The sequence below is a fragment of the Venturia canescens genome, chromosome 2, assembly GCF_019457755.1.
Source record: "Venturia canescens isolate UGA chromosome 2, ASM1945775v1, whole genome shotgun sequence".
NCBI lineage: Eukaryota > Metazoa > Arthropoda > Insecta > Hymenoptera > Ichneumonidae > Venturia > Venturia canescens.
This window is the reverse complement of record NC_057422.1, coordinates 233,388-253,422: the sequence shown is the minus strand read 5'-3', so window position 1 is coordinate 253,422 and position 20,035 is coordinate 233,388. Positions and strand designations below refer to the sequence as shown.

The following is a 20,035-nucleotide window of genomic DNA, read 5'->3' as shown; positions in this document are numbered from 1 at the left end:
GACCAGTTATAATAATTAAGGGTCTTTGATAAATCTGCCAATATATTCGTATGAAAGAAAGCTATAAGGGCGCTGCGCACATGCATACCGCAGCGTAACGACTATTTCCGCGTAGAAAATCGAAGCGCGGAATTTTGCCAAGATTGGAAGAAGGTTGAATGTCGAGTTTCAGTAGAGTTGTGAAAATTTCCGTGACTTTGTTACATTATTCCTTGTCTGTGTCTATATACGCAGTGCTCTCATGAATCGCGCGCGAATGACATTCCTGGGCGTTAACGATACGCTCGTAAGAAATATTGATCACGATATCGATGGCTGAGTCATGTAACCTCGTTGAAAAAAGCGGAAAAAGCAATTGCTGTCGCACGATAGATTGCTATCAAAGGAACAGACACGCGTACCTTCGCGACACGCGCGACTATAATTTAAATAAACTTCGAGTGGAAAAAAGTTGAGCGCGCGCATCTCCGGCAGTCGTTAATCGGCCGTCCCGGAAAGAGCACCGAAAAGTAGCGTGGCGAGTCTTTTGAAAAGAATGGCTAATACCGAAGGCAGATTGAAATTATCGTTGCTAAAAAGAGTTTCAATCTTTCTTATAACGATATTAGTTGCTAGAATTAAGTGTGCGAATGCGATCGTCATACCTCGGGAATTGGAATATTACGGGGAAGAATTTGGTTTGAGGGATTTAATAATATCGGAAATAAAGGAATACGGAAGGCTGGAGGAGGTCCTAAGGGTAAAGGATTGCCTATCGTCTTTCGTGAAGACTCACATGTCGTCTCAACCATCCCGCATACCCGTTTTGTTGCCCCAGAATTCATCCGATAACCTGGAAATATCGCAGATTTATTTGTCAGCATTACAACTAATACGATCGGTGTATGTATTTCGTGGTCATTTAGATCCAGCTTGGGATCACATAAATAGCCGTAGTGGCCTGATAATCTTGGAAAATTATTGGGAACTGTCCAACATAGATTTCGAACTGATAAATCTTTGTGGCAAGGATTGCCGGTATTTAGTACTTCTGATTCCGAGGTACCCAAATAAGGAAGCATTCCTTCAAGAATCTGACCAAGTTTGTGCTTTTTTATGGGGTCATAGAGTCGCAAACGTAGCGATTCTCGGTATGATTCGACACAAGATATTGATAGCCAAAAGTTTGTCCTTCAAATCAAACCTCATTACCGCACCGACGAGTCCTGTTTTAATGGCCGAGTGTGTCAATAATCCCACGTGGAACGATACCGAATGGAATGGCTTCAACGAGATCTATCTACCCTTAAAAATGAATCGGTCGATCGTCAATGTGGCGTTTTTCAATTACGAACCTTACGTAATGTTTTCGAAGGGAGGAGAGAGCCACGGCGGCAGTGATGACGCTTCGATACTGGATGAATCGACGAAGCGATCGAGCCACGAAACGGGTGAGTTTTCTTCAAACGACGAAATCATTCGGAAGGATACGACTGAAGGGAATGCGAGCGAGAGGTTGGATATTTCATCGGGTTCATCGGGTCAAAACATATCGAAACTCGAGGGTTTCGAGGGCCTCATCTTGAACGCATTAGCGGTTCAAATGAATTTCATTATTTTCGCGACGGAGATCAAACGAAGTGCCGGGGGTGATCCATCAAAAAACGAGGTCGATGAAATTCTCTGGGGTAGAAATGGGAGCGAATCAACCGATATGGTTATCGGTGGATTGATATGGTCACCCTGGGGTGAAACCGAGTATACACTGCCCTACGACGTGGTTCAATACATTTGGTTGATACCGATACGTCCGAACGTATCGCTGCACGGACTCATCTCACCTCTCAGCAAAAACGTTTGGTTCGCGGTCATTGGACTCTTGATATTCGCATCGAGCATCGAATTAGTGATCAAACGGAATGTCGCGTTTCTCGAAATATTGTCATTGGTAATAGGTGTCGCGTGGCCTACACAACCGAAAGTCGTCTCCTCCAGAATTCGATTCATTTCTTGGGTTATATTTGGTTATGTTCTGACCCAATGCTACTTGGCTTCGTTGGCCGGACAACTGATGGCAAGTTCAGACGCCCAGATTGAGACGATTCGAGAGTTAGCCGACTCGAGTTACCTCATTGGCGGAACCACCATAATCAAAAAACTCTTCGATGCAACTAACGGTTCTGGCGCCTCTTCTTCCAATTACTCCGATGACGATATCGAATCCGCCAATATCGGTCGTATAATAAGCGAAAAACTTTTGATTTTCGAGTATGAAGAATACCAAAAGAGCTTCGATGATCTCATTGCGACGAAAAATACGAGTTTGGCTCTTTCGGTAAGGATGAACGTGTCCTCAATGACCCCGAGCTTTGCAGGTAAACACGTTCATCGTATGAAGGAAGCTCTTGCCAGTTATCCACTCAGTTTCGCTGTATGGAGAGGTATACCTTATTTAAACGATCTCGACGATACGATTTCTCGCCTCGTCGAAGGTGGCATCATTGGCTATTGGGCGAGAAATATTTCACAGGCAGAAGCTGGTTTTTATACGCGATCCGATGACACGGAAAAGAATGTCAATTTACTTGCTCTCGTTCCTGGCTTCCTCTTGCTCATTATTGGATACGGCATGTCTCTGATATCGTTAATTGTCGAAATCGCCATATTCGAATGGCGGACCAAACGATCATACGGAAAAAAACAAATTCAACGACGACGCCTTGTGAAAAAAACATTCGAGCGATCCTCATCTCCGAAGGTTGCAATTAATAAAAAGATAATGGATCCTTTGGACGCGAGAGCTTGGATTCTTCAATTGAAAAAACGTAATCAACATACCAAAAGAAAAACTATACTTTTTCCACAACCCCCTTCCCCGATAGAATTTGCCCACTAATTTCTTGTATCAGCCGGCTAGAATTATTGTTGCATTCTTGCGCGGTATAAATTATAGGTACCACATCTAATATACATATTGTAACGTAACCTCCTCCTGAGCGACCGAATCGACGCGGCGCGATGTTTTGACCGAGCGCGTACAACGACCGGTGAGACGCGTCACTGTTGGCCGGCGGCGGCCGTACTGGAGGGCAATACAAAGGCCTGATACAAGCGGCGGAGCACGACACTAGCGGCGCCGCGTATTAAAAACTCGAACTATTATATTTTTTGTTTTGTTAATTAAAATTCAACGCGATTTCGTAAAATATTGTAACTAGGCTCAAATGAAGCGGAAAATTATAACGAATCGAAGAAAAATAAGGAAAAGATTACTTCTTTTAGAAAATTGGTGTCAATTCAAATAAAACAAGACGCGTGTTTATGACGCATGCGCGGATAGAGCGTTAATGGGCTATAGGACGCGTACGTGACTTTTAGCGATTGAAATTATTCGAATCATATTAAACAAAGTAACAATGCCAAATAAAAAAGGAAATTAAAAGTTAATTGATCAAATTGAAGTTTTTATTGTTAATAATCACACAAAGCTGAAAAACGTGAAAAGCGGTAGTCCGCGCATCGTATGTTAGCCCGCGCAACCAACGGGCGAGCATGAATCATGGCAACGGGCCAATAAGAGAAGGCGTTAGAAATAGATGCGCAGAACCGATCCAAAAACCGAAAATTCGGCGTTTGATAATTTTATGGTGGGGACCCGGGTATAAGAAGCGCTGCGCGACTCATTCGGCAGGCAGTCCTTCCTCAAAATTCTGACTCGGAACAAAAAGGCTGACCTCAAACATTCTTCCTGATTTTAGCAAGCAATCTAACCTATCCTAATTTTCCTGGATGCCTGGATTCTCGGAGCGATTCGGCGACGTCTCGATCCCATAATCCAGGGTCCACACCTAACCTCTAAGTTTTCCAAGCTTTCCGTTGCACGGAGTTCTCGGAGCGATTCGGGGACGTCTCGATCCCATAACACGTGGACGGCAAGTTACCTTAACCTTCCAAATGCTCAGACTCTCGGAGGGATTCGGCGACGTTTCTATCCCATAGTCTGGGGTTTGTTCCCTAACTGAACCTATTTTTTTTTATTTATTATTCTTTTGCCTGCTATAATCAGGAATGATTTTTCTTGTAAATTGATTTGTAAATTTGTAAATTCTCTTTTTAAATTCAAAGTTGAAACTAATCGAGTCCGAGTCAAACAAAACCGAGATTTCTGTAAAGTTTGTAAATCTTGTAAATTTCAAATAATTAAAAAGGCCGCGGTACGAATTTGAGGTTATATCGCGTCAAACCTATAATAATTTCTTTTATTGTATAAAATCGAAACACGATTGAATTATCGAAACTATTATTTTGAAAATAGACGAAAAACGCGTAAATTAAAAATTGTTTGAAACGGCGAGTGAAACAAAATTTTTCACAATTGGCGAGCGCGATCGCGAACATTTCACGACCACAAATCAAAAAATCAATGATCCTGTAAAATCGATAAAAGTTGAATAAATCCGAATTGTTAAAATTGTCAAAATCTAAATTCCGCGTTCTCACGTTTCTTTCATACCTGCTCCTTTTAAAATTAAGGTAGCTCGAACCGACGCGTGGCGGCGTTCAGGCCAGGTCGGCAAGAGCGTTACGTTACAATATATACGCTTGTATACGCGAAACAAATTTTGCGCTCGGCGCCTTTGATCTCTGCCTTTAACTTAAAAAACTACATGAACGTGGCTGCATGGTCTCAAATTGTGTGAAGTAGAGACTAGAGTTAGCACAGAACGAAAAGAAGAAAAAGAAGAAGAAGAAGAAGAAGAAGAATTAAAAAGTCGCTAAGCTCAAAATGCTCATTTAATTAATTAATTAAGTTGGCTAATTTCGAGGTGAGTCAAACAGCATCAGGAATCGTTGGAAAATCTTGGCTGGCAAAAGTCAATATCCGTCACAAAAGTCTCAACCGAAATTTGGGGACCCTAAATCATGAAATCGCGCGCTTTGTTAAATTATCGTGAGGACTTGGATGATTTTGAACGACAAAAAGAGATCGGACGTTTCATTCGAGTCATCGCGAACCGTGCCGAGCCTGCGACCGAGAATTCGACTCCATACTGGAAATATCGAGTAGCAAATCCATGATCCTTTTTTGGATTTCTATATTTTCATAGGCACCGTATTATGCGCGTTTAGCGGCGGTGAGCCGACGTTTCGCTCTATATCTTTGAATCTCAAAATGACTTTGACTATTAATTATCGAGAGGAAAAAAATGTAACAGGGAAATTTTCCCGAAATTATGCAGATTGTCTATACAACGAAATTTTATTGTAAATTCGATACTTTAATTAACATATTGATTCGATTATTTTATTCAATTGATTTTGTAATACTTCAGAAATATAGGAATTCATTGTGTGAATTACTTTTGTCAATTGTGCCTTCTCACTCGTATACCAAATTATCAGGTTAATTCCAGCTTACAAACCGACAACCCTTTCTCATTCTTTCTTTTTTATGATTAGTCTAAAGTGAAATGTTCAAGATTTTCTTGAAACGAAGCCAGCGGATAAAATCGGAGAAAGGGGGTTAGCCTTAGCTTTTTGACTGCGACTTACCGCATGCGCGCTTGGCTCCTTCGAGCATCGCCTCGGTAACAGGTAATTGATCCATGTACCTCGATAATAACGAACTTGGTGCGTATAACGCGGTAGATCTTGGATTACGGAGCAGGCTACTGTCGAAGCGTCCGCAAGGACATAAGTTATCGGAATATGAAGAAGATCCTCCTTGCGACGACCTCTTAACCCGGGGTTTGGCGACGTGCAATCTCGCTGGACCTACGGAACCCCCAAGATTATACTCACACGGCTTATTATCCTAACTGCGATCGAGCTTTCCCTCGCAGACAGGATGCATATATAGATGTTATAGAGCAGGAAGAAGGATCGTTAAGCTTGGTTAAACTTTCCCTGTGACCTTGGTTATTACGCGACGTATACACAGGGTGTTCGAGAATATAAGTTCATTCATTCAAGGATCCCCAAGTTCTCGAAGATATACATTTTTATAGTAACATTCCTTACAGCAGATATCGGATTTTTATAAGATAAACAAAATTTATAATGCTTTAACTTTGTTCTCTCTTTCACAATAGATACAATACGTCTGCAAACAAACGTATGTGTTTTTCATTTTTACAACGCGATGCGGCAGCGTATGAACTCACGGTGGCAGGGTCTCAGCTCGACACTCGAGGAAAAAATGTTCAGGACAAGTTTTAGGTACGAACCAATGATAAGATACGAACATAAGCACAATCATCGTTAAATAATGGACATTATTACGGCGCCTGCGTGAGTCAGTCGCACAAAAGCTCTCGATAAAGTGGAGACCCTGACAACTATATGGACGATGCCAAAAACGTTTTGATTATTGGCTCTGAGGAAAGCCTAACGGTTAGCTAACGCCTCGATATTCCTTATTTTTTTCTTCTTTCGGCCTAAAAGGGATTTGCGACTTTTATCAATCAATCCGTCTTTCAAATAAAATGTCCCAAATATGCACAGCATGTTTGATAACTGATCTGGTATAAGAGCCTAGAAAGAAACGCCACCGTTTTATATTTATTTACATTTATAAGGTTTTCGGAGCTTCGTTGGCATATGCGGCTACAATATACTTTTTCAAATAACGCAGCCACAAAGATCTCCCGCATTATACCTGCCTATGTCTCTTGATGATTTTTTCAATTTTTCATTGATTCTCTCTTAACACCACGAATGATGCTTACATACACGTAGTTTGAGTGTATGTTGTTTGCTCGCGCGAGCCCATCATATTCGTTGCTTCTTTCCATCGATTCGCCACCTGCTTGTGCAGTTACAAGCGACTTATCCGCATGCAAACGCGTATCGCGCAGTTTTCTTTCGTCCGCGCGCGGGCGAAGGAAAACTGCGGAAATGCTTATACCCATATAGATACAGCCGATACATAAGGGCCCCCCTCGGTGGTTCGCATTGCGAGGCGACGCTCAAGCGAGGTCACCGCAGCGGCTCTCAGACCAGCGGAAGACGAGACCCGCTCGAGTGTGATGCAATAAGCGCAAGCCGCAATGGATATAGGGACGACTAAAGGAAAACCGTTCGCATCATGAGAACCGCGTCGACAAAAGGCCAACACCAAGGCCGTACACCGAGCCCGCGCATGCATCACAGGGAGGTTACTCACGGCCTTGGTCAAGTCCGAGCGCGCTGGGATTGCGGTATAAACGGACGCTTGAAAAAATTCCATTTTTTCTTGCCTCCGATGAAATAACGCGTCCTATTTGAAGGATACACCGCGACGAGGAAAAGCGAAAAGACTCTGGGTTAAAATTTTGTCATCCAACAGAAGTGAAACCACACTCACCGTAACCCCCCTGTAGACCGCGCTCGAGGCTTTTGAATGCATTCGTATAATGCGAGGACCCTCGCAGGTATGGCCCATAAAATTTTTTTAATTGAATAATTAGATTATAAAAAAAAATCGGAGCGCGAGATGGATGATGACAGGGGCGAGCGCCGGGGCAGAACGAGGAAAAGCCACCAACAAAAAGTTTTCTTAAGTCCAAGTTTAATGCACTTTGTGCATGAACAATCATCTTTTTCCATATAATCGGTAATCGCGACAATTTATTCATCGCATGTTCTCTGTCAATCTTGAATATTTTAAAAAATGAGAAAATCATTGAGCAATTTTTTACATGCAGCTCGTTTTACCCGGGTCCTTACTGTATTTAGCAGGCGACATTGTTTTCTGGATATTTTTTCACAATAGGTTTATACGACTGCGCTTGAGCAGGATCTGCAAATATGCGCGTGTAGTTTTTTTTTCTCCGAATGAATGATAATTTCGCATGCATATTTCTTATTCGACACTGAATTTTCATCCCCTTTATATATTCGCATATCCAGAGCGCTCTTCTTTTGATATCAACAGCAAAAGGATCGTCATTATTCTGGCTGTTTCAACCGTTTGTTCGCTTCAATCTCTCCTCAACCGATAAATCAGGAAAATCGCCATCCCCCGCGAGTTCGCGCGTACACACTCAACATAACGGAAATAACGTTCTAACGAAGCACGATGACGCGCTCGTCGAAACAAACAATGATGGGGAATAAATCGTGTTTGCTTCCCATTCGGTGATTATCGACGAATCAAACGAATCATTGAATAATTAATTTTCCTTTCGCATCCAAACCGTGTTCTGACCCTACATTACCTCAAACTGTTGAAATGCACAAGAAAATCAAGTTTTAGCACCAAATAGTCTCACATCGAATCTAAAATTTTATTAATTTCATAAAATTCTTCCATCCCAAACTACTGATTGCTTTCCACATATCACAGAGATCACATTTTATCCGAAAGCAGCTCTCACGAAATGCGAAAAATATCATTTTTCGATTTTTCATGCCTTTGAGAAGTTGTGTTCATTTTACTCCGAAAATATTTTTTTAATGAAATTCAGGAAATTAGGGCCGGTAATCAGTTGTGGGACTCCTATATAGTTTAAAAAACAATTATACCCCAGCGCTGTCGATCCAAAGTTCATTTTTTACATGACTCAAAACCATGAAATAAATTCGACTCAAGATTTGACTCATTTTTCTTTCTTACGTGCCAAGCAAGGGGGGCCCAAGTGGTCTCGTTTATTTTGTTATATTATCGATTTGGCATTTTATTCGGGAACAGTCGCTTTGAACGTTTGCATTTCGAAAAATGTCGGTTTTTCGATATTAATGTCTCCGCGAGAGGCTGTGTCCGGTTTGCTCCAAAAATTTTTTTCACAAAATTCGGGAAACTAGGCCCGGAAATCCATTTTGGGACTCAAACATGGTTGAAAAACCATATGCTTATCAATAAAATTTGCTTAAATCCTCAAGTATCCATTTTGTCCCATGTTCCCCGATATAGATACACCGTGAGTTATTTCGAAAACTCAATGATTCTCAATAAGAATTCGAGCGTTTTCGAATATATCGGCGGTAATGCATTCGCTGGTCTTTGTGATTTGTATTTCAAGTCACGACTTGTTAACATTGGAAAAGAAAAATAATTCATCGCTCCGTCCTCGGTATAAGAATGAAATATGATATATAATCAAGCTGATAATTAAAATCGAATACATCCTCATTATTTGCTGCATCGTTTATGCGGCAGAAAATGTTAATAAGAAAATTTCCAGAGAAACGAATGACTCCGGGTCTCATTTATTACTATCATCATACTTCATCTCGATTTCATACGTAAAATATTGCGTTTGGTATATGGAGCCTTTGAGCGAGGGCAATAACCGTATATAAATATCCAAGAATACATTTTTGATATTATTTTATATATATATATGAGTAGATCCATTGGATTTCGCCCAATTTCTCGGGAGGGGTCTTTCGATTTTTCTCAAACTTAGGTACTTCGAAGTACCTTAAAAACTATCCCTAAATATCAAATTTCAAGTCTCTAAGTGCTCAAGGTCACGAGAACGAGCCTTATAAATATCAAAAAATGACCATTTTTTGCCTCTTTTTAAGATGATGGTTCACAAAAACTTTAAGTCAAATACGTTCAAGTCAAATAATACTTGGTCCATTTCCTTTAGTATGCCATCTAGATTATAGAAAAACGGGGTCCAGTCGTCCAGATCAAGAGGCCTTTCATTGTGATCACGTTAAATGAATTGAAAATTTCCATAAAATGACCATTTTCAAATTGATGCTACAGGTTTTTTTCTAGCTTAATTGACTTCTAATATGGCTCATTTTTTTCATTTTTTATACCTTTCAAGCGAGTCATGCCGAAAATTTGGATTGCGCGAAGAAGCCTAGAGAAATATCATTTCAAAGTTGGGCTTTTTCGAAATTTTACGAAAAATCGCTAACTTTGACCGTGCACCACGGATTTCTATCAACTCCAATGTTCACAAAAATTTAGGTGAGAGTAGTTCTTTATATCTAGAAAGACCCGCTTCGAGGAATTTCTTGGCCCGAACTTCCATCACTCTTTACAGCTTGCCAAAGATCACACAACTCCGAGTGCTTTGACATTGAAAAATGTATGATGCAGTGTTTCTAATTTTTTTTAAGGCTGTTTTACGAAGTTTTCAGTACAGTTGTATAGAATCGAACATATATTTACCATATAAACAGCAGTATATTTTTTGAAAAATGGAATCATAATCATGTTCGTAATCCGACGTACTTGGCAACTTTTGTATATATTTGAAAACGTTTTCTTTCTTGAATGAAAAGTCTTACAATCATTGATTTCCGTGATTTTACAGGTGACTGCTCAAAAAACATAAATGTACTTGTCTCTAGTTTTTTACAGCATTCATGCTTGTGATGTCAGGTTTAAAACATTCTTCAAGTAACAAACTTCAAGTAACATGGCTTCCTTCACGCACACCCAAACTGCGATAAAAACCTATTTCTCGTAAATTAATCTGACTTAATAATTATAATTAATTATACTACAAATAGAATTTTTTATACCTGTTCTGAAAAAAAAATTAAGAACTCCAGACTCTATATCATGTTGTGGAGCATTATTCAGGCATCACGTATCCATTATGCTCATTTTAAGGTTTATAATTCGTATTACATTATTCAAAAATCATCAACGAAATAAAATTGAGTACCAAAATATTTCAGTATCGGCTGAGGGTGAAATATTCCGAAAATTTCTACAATTTCGAGAACGTTAATAGCTTGTAAAACACCGAAAAAATAATCTGCCCACTGCGGGTAATGGCTTAAAATTTTTTATATACTATCACGGTGTTTTTAGAACTTTTTCAGATTTGTAAAACATGACTTTTTTTCGAAAAATTTTTTGTTCAGAAATGAGGGAGGTTCGGAATACTTTAAAACTACGATGAGGATGTTTTTAAGACTCAATGTGAGCATGAAAAAAAAATCAAAGAAATCCGAAAGGGTCAGGGTCACGGGTTTACACACTTGGACTAGAATACCTCATATATTTTAAGAATCTTTTTGGTTTTTCGTCCTGAGAAGTTCCATTTTTGAGAGTTGTTGTCAACACCGATTCCAGGAGTACTATTTTCAACACAAGCAAAAAAAAAAAGCAAATTTTTCCAGTACGTCTGAGTGTGTAAAAGAGGTGTACAAGGTTTTGTTTAAATCCATCTAACTTCCAACTTTCACACTGTTCATAGCCCTTCAAGTGGTCTTACGACTTCATCCTTGCACCGTTATTGTTTACCATACAAAGAAATGAGGAGATATTAACGCACCTTTTAGTATTTCATATAAGCTCAATTCAAACTGTATTACACACGATTGAAAAATGATTAAGTTTCACATGATGAAAATTATTATTGTATTAAACCAAGTCCAAAAATGAAATTCATAAAAATTGAAAGCTGGTTCAACACAATTGGAAAAAGTTTTTTTGAATGAACTGAAAATATATATTTTTTTTAAATTATATTTTTAAATACGAAAATTCATATGGAAAGGCTTTGTATAGCATAAGATTCTATTTTTCAAAAAATGTACTGCTGTTTGTATGGGGAATATGTATTCGATTCAATACGACTGTACTGAAAACTTCGTAAAACAGCCTTAAAAAAAATTAGAAACACTGCATCATACATTTTTCAATGTCAAAGCACTCGGAATTGTGTGATCTTTGGCAAGCTGTAAAGAGTGATGGAAGTTCGGGCCAAGAAATTCCTCGAAGCGGGTCTTTCTAGATATAAAGAACTACTCTCACCTAAATTTTTGTGAACATTGGAGTTGATAGAAATCCGTGGTGCACGGTCAAAGTTAGCGATTTTTCGTAAAATTTCGAAAAAGCCCAACTTTGAAATGATATTTCTCTAGGCTTCTTCGCGCAATCCAAATTTTCGGCATGACTCGCTTGAAAGGTATAAAAAATGAAAAAAATGAGCCATATTAGAAGTCAATTAAGCTAGAAAGAAACCTGTAGCATCAATTTGAAAATGGTCATTTTATGGAAATTTTCAATTCATTTAACGTGATCACAATGAAAGGCCTCTTGATCTGGACGACTGGACCCCGTTTTTCTATAATCTAGATGGCATACTAAAGGAAATGGACCCAGTATTATTTGACTTGAACGTATTTGACTTAAAGTTTTTGTGAACTATCATCTTTAAAAGAGGCAAAAAATGGTCATTTTTTGATATTTATAAAGCTCGTTTTCGTGACCTTGAGCACTTAGAGACTTGAAATTTGGTGGTATTTGGGGATAGTTTTTAAGGTACTTTAAAGTACCCAAGTTTGAGCAAAATCGAAAGACCCCTCCCGAGAAATTGGACGAAATCCAATGGATCTACTCATATGCATGGCTGAATGAGAGAACAAGACTTGTTTTACTAAATTTTGCTTGGAATGTTCGTGGTAATTTTTTTTTTTTGACATCACAATAAAAGATTAAATAAAAAGGGGCGGGCGGGAGGAAGGAAGTAGGTTGGCTACGATAAGAAAATAAATATATAGATAAAAATGTTAAGTATGCGGATGGGAGGATTGGAAGGATTGATTCGTTTGTAAAATTGTAATTGCGAGTCTGCATGGGAATCAGTTTAGTTGCACGAGGTATCGTACGCATAGCACAAGCGTTGGCGGGCAACAATCAACGCAAAGCGTTGACCGTGGTTCTGTATAGGTTGCATGTATATATATATATATATATATATAGACGATCAAAAGAAAAACGGAGCAACAGCACAGCATCGACGACGTTGCTGGTGTGGTACAGGGGCAGCAGCGGTAGCAGTGGCAGCAAAGGCAGCAACGTACTACTAGCGCGTTGGGAGGAAACACCTACGTGCAATCCCACGTGTAACTATCACGCTTCACGGATATTTACCCGAGGTAAATGCAAAATCAATAGCCCCTTCCCGACTTGACTGCTTCGTTTCCTCCGCCTCTTCCAAAGCTCGAGAGCTTGTCCTACGTTCCTACGTGCGAAATAGAACGGTCCCCACCCTTCCGTCCTCGTTCTTCTCAAGAGCACCAAGCTCGGAGACCTTACGGATCATCGAGGTCAACACCGGCAACGATCGGCTTTCCTGTCTCCCTGATATGACAGAGAGTGAGCCTCGTTTATTAATAACAAACTCCCTCGGGGTCGATACTATATTATAATGTTGATTTGCAATGGTGCGAAAATTCTTGTAAAACGACGTAACACGGGTCGAGAGTTTAGAAAGACGCGAAACAATACTGTACTGTAAGCTTTGTGGAAGAAAGCCACTGATCACCATCGTAGAAAAATCCAATCGCATCTTCGGAGAAAGGAGTTTTAGATTGAAAATAAAAACAAAACATTATAAATGCTATGAAAGAGATGTTGAAGAGATAAATCAATTAACTCCTTCCCCCAAATGGCAGTTTTGAGTGATCGAAAATCACGTATTAGAGTTTTTAATTGACAAATCCGTCAAGGGAGAATCTTTCGACCAATTTCAAGTGTAGTAATAGTATATTACGCAACTAGGGAGGGAAAGTAGACTACTTCAAACCGCGTGCTGGTCTTTTTCTATTTTCTAATTTCTAGTGAAATAATTCTAATTTCACTCCCGTAGAGTATATACTATTTTTTACCACACATGCACCGGAAATTCAATCTTCCGATTTCAGAAAGTTGAATAGGGCAAAGGAGAACCCCCCCTCTTCCCGCGAAAATTTAGACCATGTTTTTCCATTAGAAATCTGCGAAATTTTACTATTCGGCTAAGATTATTTTAAAATCTTAAAATTGACCAAAAAAATTTTTGTTTCAAATTGAATTTTTTTTCCAATCATTAAATTGACCCATCAGCTCAAGAGCCGTGAAATACCTTAATCTCTTATGGTGTCCTTTTTTCCCACGTTCTTTTAAGAGTACCATGAAATTATCGTAAATGAGATAAAATTGTATAAAAATCACATATGTTGGAAATATCTATATTTTCAACGATAATAACTATTTCGCGGATCTTAAGCTGACGGATCAATTTATTAATTGAAAAAAAAAATTCGGCGGGAGGGGGGAGTTCGCTTTGCCCGGCTGTTCCACTTTACTCTACTCTCTCCTATTCAAGAAAGAAAGTGCATTTTATGTTTGCATTACGTTTCATGAACTTTTTAGAATTTTCCCAAGATTATTTTCCTCAAAATATGAAAAAACAGAAAAGTCGTTTGAGGAACCGCTAAATATATTTTTTTTATCTCAAATTTTTGGAAATAAGTCACTTTTATTTACATGTACTAACACCCCTCTTCGGCCCACGAAACTAAATCGATTTTTTTAAGCACCCTAATATACATGTATACGAGTATATTGCTACTACTGGCGCACTACTGCGACTAGATAAAAGAAGCGTGAAGAAGCTTCTCTCTTCATTGGTCTTATATGATATATAAATGAATAATATATATCTTATGGAACGAAATATGAAGTTGTTCATTGAAAAATTGCTCAAGAACTAGCCGTTAGTCGGCCTGTTTTGCTCCCTCTTTTTCTATCTGTCGCTCTCGCGCTCGTTTCCTTCTTGTCGTGCTACACTTTTTTTTGTCCTATTATTCGAGATACTGGAGCCGAGAGAGAGATTGATTGATTGATTTACTTTATTTAGCCCTTTGGCTATAAAAGAATTTACATTTTGAAGTTTTTACAATTGCCTGATTTTATTCAGTCTTCGCGTTAATTTCTTTATTCTGGATGCCGCCTTCTTGCCTCCAAAATATGTATTTTGGTATCTCTTTTGAACGCACGAATGTCATCCGTATTCTTTATATGGCCCGGTAAATCATTATATAATTTTATTCCTTTATACATTAAGCTTTTTTGCACACTCGTTGTTCTCCAGGCAGTTGTTCTTACATTTAAAACTTGTCTTGTGGACATCCCTTCTCTTCTGCCAACAGGTATGAGTTTTTTTTTTATTTTAGTCGGTAGCATATTATGGAGTGCTTTATGAATAAAGACACTAACATTATATTTGAGTCGTTCTCTAATCGACATAAATCCGAGTACTTCAAGCATTTCATTAATCCTAGTGTATTTACTAACTTGAAGTATAGTTCGCATAGCTCTGTTTTGGGCTTTTTGCAAGCGATCCAATTCTGTTTCCCCCATGTTCAATAATATTGTACCACAGTAATCGAAATGAGGTGCTATGATTGCTTTATAAATAATACATCTCGTATACGCTGTTAAGTTATTTCCTATTCTGTTGAGGAAGCTCGTTTTTTTTGCAACTTCTCTAATAATCGTATCACAGTGATCCTTAAATTGTAATTTTTCATCTAACATTACTCCTAAATATTTCATTATTATTGTGACTTGTTCGAGCTCACTCCCGTTTCGTATTTTAATTGTGATTTCTCTTCTGTGCTCTTTACGTACACTACGGATTATCATGTATTTGGTTTTGCCTGTATTCATTTTCAATTTTCTTTTTATTCAACCAATCTCCTAGCCTATGTAGTCCTATTTGTAATTTTGATTCTATTCCTTCACCCGAATATCCCGTGATATACATAATAGTATCATCTGCAAATGATTTAATTCTTGTTTCGCTATTATCTGCTTGTGAAATATCATTTATGTATAATATAAATAATATGGGACCCAAGACTGACCCTTGAGGTACACCATAATCTGTTGCTATTACGTCCGAGACATCTTCCCCCAGTTTCAACTGCTGATACCTTCCATTTACGTATGAGTCAAACCATTTTAGAACATTTCCCTCGATACCATAACTTTTTAGCTTATCAATTAGTCTTATCCTGTCGATTGTTTCAAAAGCTCTGTTAAGGCCTTAGGCCACTCTAGAGGCCGAAAAAAATAGGCTTTTTGGGAATTTTTTTTCAGAAATACTACAAATTAAATCGAGATAACAGAAACGTGATTTTATTATTCATATCAGTGACTGCTTACAATAATTTTTTTGAAACGATTTAGTGCAAAATGGCGGCTGTGCAGCGTTTTTGTGATGGCTCAACTTTTCAAGTTGGCCGGACTCATAACTCAGGCAATTTTCAACCGATTAACTTGAAATTTTGAAAATATCTTGAAAAATATATTGTCTATGGAAGTACGTAGGATTTTTGCGGTATATTGATTTTTGGCCAAATGGCGCCCTTCTAAAGTGGAAAGTGAAGATCTTGAGAAACTTGAGAACTGAAGAATTGTCAGATAATTGTTAATAACGAATGAACTACGCAATATAAAAAAAAAATCCTACGTACTTCCATAGACAATGTATTTTTCAAGATATTTTCAAAATTTCAAGTTAATCGGTTGAAAATTGCCTGAGTTATGAGTCCGGCCAACTTGAAAAGTTGAGCCATCGCAAAAACGCTGCACAGCCGCCATTTTGCACTAAATCGTTTCAAAAAAATTATTGTAAGCAGTCACTGATATGAATAATAAAATCACGTTTCTGTTATCTCGATTTAATTTGTAGTATTTCTGAAAAAAAATTCCCAAAAAGCTTATTTTTTTCGGCCTCTAGAGTGGCCTAAGGCCTTAAGATCCATAAATAAGACTTCAATGATGTTTTTTTAACTCACTGTTGTTATCCACTCATCAAGTACCATTTGCAAGGCTGTTTCGCATGAGTGGTTTTTACGAAAGCCCGATTGGTTGTCTATTAGTATATTATTTCTACTATTTATATAATCCTCCAGTTGTTTTTTTACAACTATTTCTAATACTTTCTCATATATCGGCAATACATTTATTGGTCTGAGTTCGGAGGCTTTAGTAGTGTTGTTAACTTTCGGTATAGGCGTTACTGTGGATGTTTTCCAATATTTTGGGTAAATTCCCTCTCTCATCAAGTTGTTAATTACCTCTACGAGGTCATTCTTGATGACTTCAAACGTCTCTTTTAGCACATATGCTGAAATGCCTTCTTCGGTACCTTTCTTCAATTCTAAATCGTTTATTACCTTTCTTAAGTGTTCGTCGGTTGTGAAGTCGAATTTTGACCATCTATTCATCGGCAAATTAACATTTGCCGTTCCTATGTCCCTATTATTATTAATATTTACATCATAATGAATACTATCTACTATTTCTTTTATACTATTTACAAAATATTCGTTCAGTTTGTTTCCCATCTTGATGTTTCCATTACTTTGGTTATCGTTATCTGTTTCGGTAAACTTAATATTTAGATAATTAATATCATTTGTTTTTACTGTACCATTAATTAACTCTTTTATTATTTTCCATATTGCTTTGGGATTAGTTTTTTTTTTGTCGATCATATCTTCATAATACTTTTTCTTTTTCAGTTTGATCATTTTTACACTCAGGTTCCTATATATTTTATACAATTCCCAATCCATATCTTCCCCTGACTGAATTGCTGTATTATACCATTGGTCCCTTATCCGCGTTACATTCTTGATTTCTTCACAGTACCACTTTCTATCCACTTATTCAATAGTTTGACTTTTTTCTTTGGTGCTATTATGTCTAATGTGTTAACTATATTTCTAATAAGCCTGTTCGCTTTGTTCGCTTTTTCATACACATTATCATCTATTTTTCCTATTTCTCGCACTAAGTTCCATACTCTCTTGAAATTTTCTTCAGTTATCTGCTTTGTATCCCTCGTAGTTATCTCGGTTATTCTTTTTTCTTCGTTGCTGTGCTTTATTGGTAATATTGAAATCCAAGCATGATCTGTTATCATCGGGGCTAAATTTACTTCTGTTAGTTTTTTATTTGAGAATACAAGATCTATGACTGTTTCACTGTTCTTTGTGATTCTTGTAGGTGTTTTTACATATTGTTTTAATCCAATCGCTGTCATTTCTTTTTGTATCTTGTCGCTATAAAAATCCTTCGCTTTCATATTGCCTTGGTATGCCTTGGTACGACCATATATTTCGTTTTTTCCGCATTCATTTTTAGTTTATTTACATTCAGCCATTCTTCTGTTCTAGTAAGTGCATCTTGAAGTTTCATTTGTACTTCCTCGGTACTTTCTCCTGTAACGTATATTAATGTGTCATCCGCAAAAAGTTTAATAGTGGAGAATTCGGTCTTCGATTTAATAATGTCGTTTATATATATTAGAAATAAAATTGGGTCAAGCACCGATCCCTGCGGTACTCCATACTTCGTAATAATCTGATAATTTTTCCCCCATCTTCACCCTTTGATACCTAATTTCTATGTAAGATTTGAGCCATTGCAAGACTCTTCCTTTAATTCCATATTTTTCCATTTTTTGTATTAGAACAGTTCTATCGAGAGAGAGAGAGAGAGAGAGAGAGAGAGAGAGAGAGAGAGAGGGAGGGAGGGAGGGAGAGAGAGGGAGAGGGAGGGAGGGAGAGAGAGAGAGAGAGAGAAGGAATTCCGTAGCTGAGAGACGGACGTTCGCGAGGGGGGATACGTAATTTTCCAGATAACCGGCTTTATTCGGTGAGCCTGTCCCGTCCCAACTGCGCGGAGCTTAACCAAACTAATACGATCAAGTGAATGTCCGAGAACAAATTCTCGTTTACCTCGGTCCCTCTTTTGGCGCCTCATTCTTCATGTGTGTTCACCCATAAAAGGAATCTTCAATTACAAATATTCTATATATACGAAATTTCGATTTATGGAAGATATATGCGCGAAGTGTTCGTATCGCAAAAGTCATTTTCTCGTATAGAGAAAAGAATACAAAACATTTATTTATGCGTAACACACGATATATCGTGAATGAGGCTTTTTGGAAAATCTGTATTTGGATGATAATCGAGCTAGGAGCAAAAGCTGATTAGAAAAATAAGAACAAGGGAGTGACGATTGTGTACAAAGAAAAAACATATTTATAGCGGTGGAAAGTGATCGCTGCCTGTTTAGAGCCCTGTTGTGAGATTCCAAATTTAAATCAAGCGCCTTGATTGATACGTCGAAAATCTTTCATCGACTTGCACCACTATCTTCGTTCGCCCCCCGACATTCGTCACCTGCCGATCTATTCGATTCTCGCTCTCTTCGCTCTGAGACGTCAACGAGGCTGGTCGGAAAGCATTCTCCGTAACAACAGGCATTTTCGAGGGCGGCCTCTCAATTTATGAAACTAACGAGAGAATCAACACGTTTTCGTCATCGAACCTGCACTCCCTCCAGTCCCAGAGCAAGCGCTACTGCGGTACATCCAGCATAAAATATTACGAGATAACTGTATTTCCCTTCATATCATCGAAAATATTTCCAACAATTATACTAGGCAAAGTCACCAAAGAAAATTCATCGACATCGATGTGATATAAATATAATATATAAATGCACTGAAGAATGAGTATTGATCTGAATGTGTGTGTGTGTGCGCGCGCAAAAACGATTTTAAAAATAATTGAAAAAAATCTGCGATCAATCGAGTACAACAAATTAATTGATATCGATTTGAATAAACTACTGGTCATGAAAGAATATGTATAATTTGAATTATATTGCCTTTTGAAATTAAATAAATAGTAATTTCACACTGTTGCAACAATAAGGTGAAGGGATGTCGGTGAGAACGTTTACATGCTCGTTGAACGACCACAAAAAGTACTGCACCAATTTTATCACAAACATGAGAGCCAGTTTTGAACATTGAGGAATTACGACGACTGCGGAAATTATCAGAAGAGAATTTCAACATGCAAGACGAGAGGTGATATTTTCAAATAGTTACCCATTGCGGCAGATGAAAATGAAAGCATTTGAATTTCGATAGTCGCAACCGAGCACGCGAGGGGGAGGGGTAAAGGGGGGGGGGGGGGAGGAACAGAGTGTAGTGTTGAATGATAAAAGTTGACGCGGCGGAATGGAATTCATCTTGTTCCACTTGTACTCGGGTGCGCCACGAATAGTGCACATGCACCACGCGCGCTCACCAAACTCCTCCGTTCAGATCTACGACCGTATTTCGCACTCCTGTGAATTGAATTGAGAATAGTTTCCAACTAATTTCGTAACACTCGGTGCGGCTTTTATCGAACTTGCATCGTCCCCATCTCTCTTATCCTTACAAATTTTCTGCATAAGCACCGATTGCCTCTCACAGTTGTCGAGTGGAACGCTTTCCCGTCTATTTTGCTCGAT

At 38.3% G+C, this 20,035-nt stretch overlaps 1 protein-coding gene across 7 annotated transcripts in view; it reads right to left on the bottom strand.

Annotated features, from left to right (window-relative positions):
• Dop1R2 (dopamine receptor 2) overlaps nucleotides 1–20,035 on the bottom strand; it is an 85,147-nt gene that overhangs the window by 18,960 nt on the left and 46,152 nt on the right. The window contains exon 3 of one of the 7 annotated variants that reach the window (XR_006259920.1): nucleotides 5,533–5,754. The exons of the other annotated variants lie outside the window; for them this stretch is intronic. The gene's annotated coding sequence lies outside the window, so the exon portion shown is untranslated. The remainder of the gene's footprint in view (nucleotides 1–5,532; nucleotides 5,755–20,035) is intronic. 7 annotated transcript variants of the gene reach the window in all.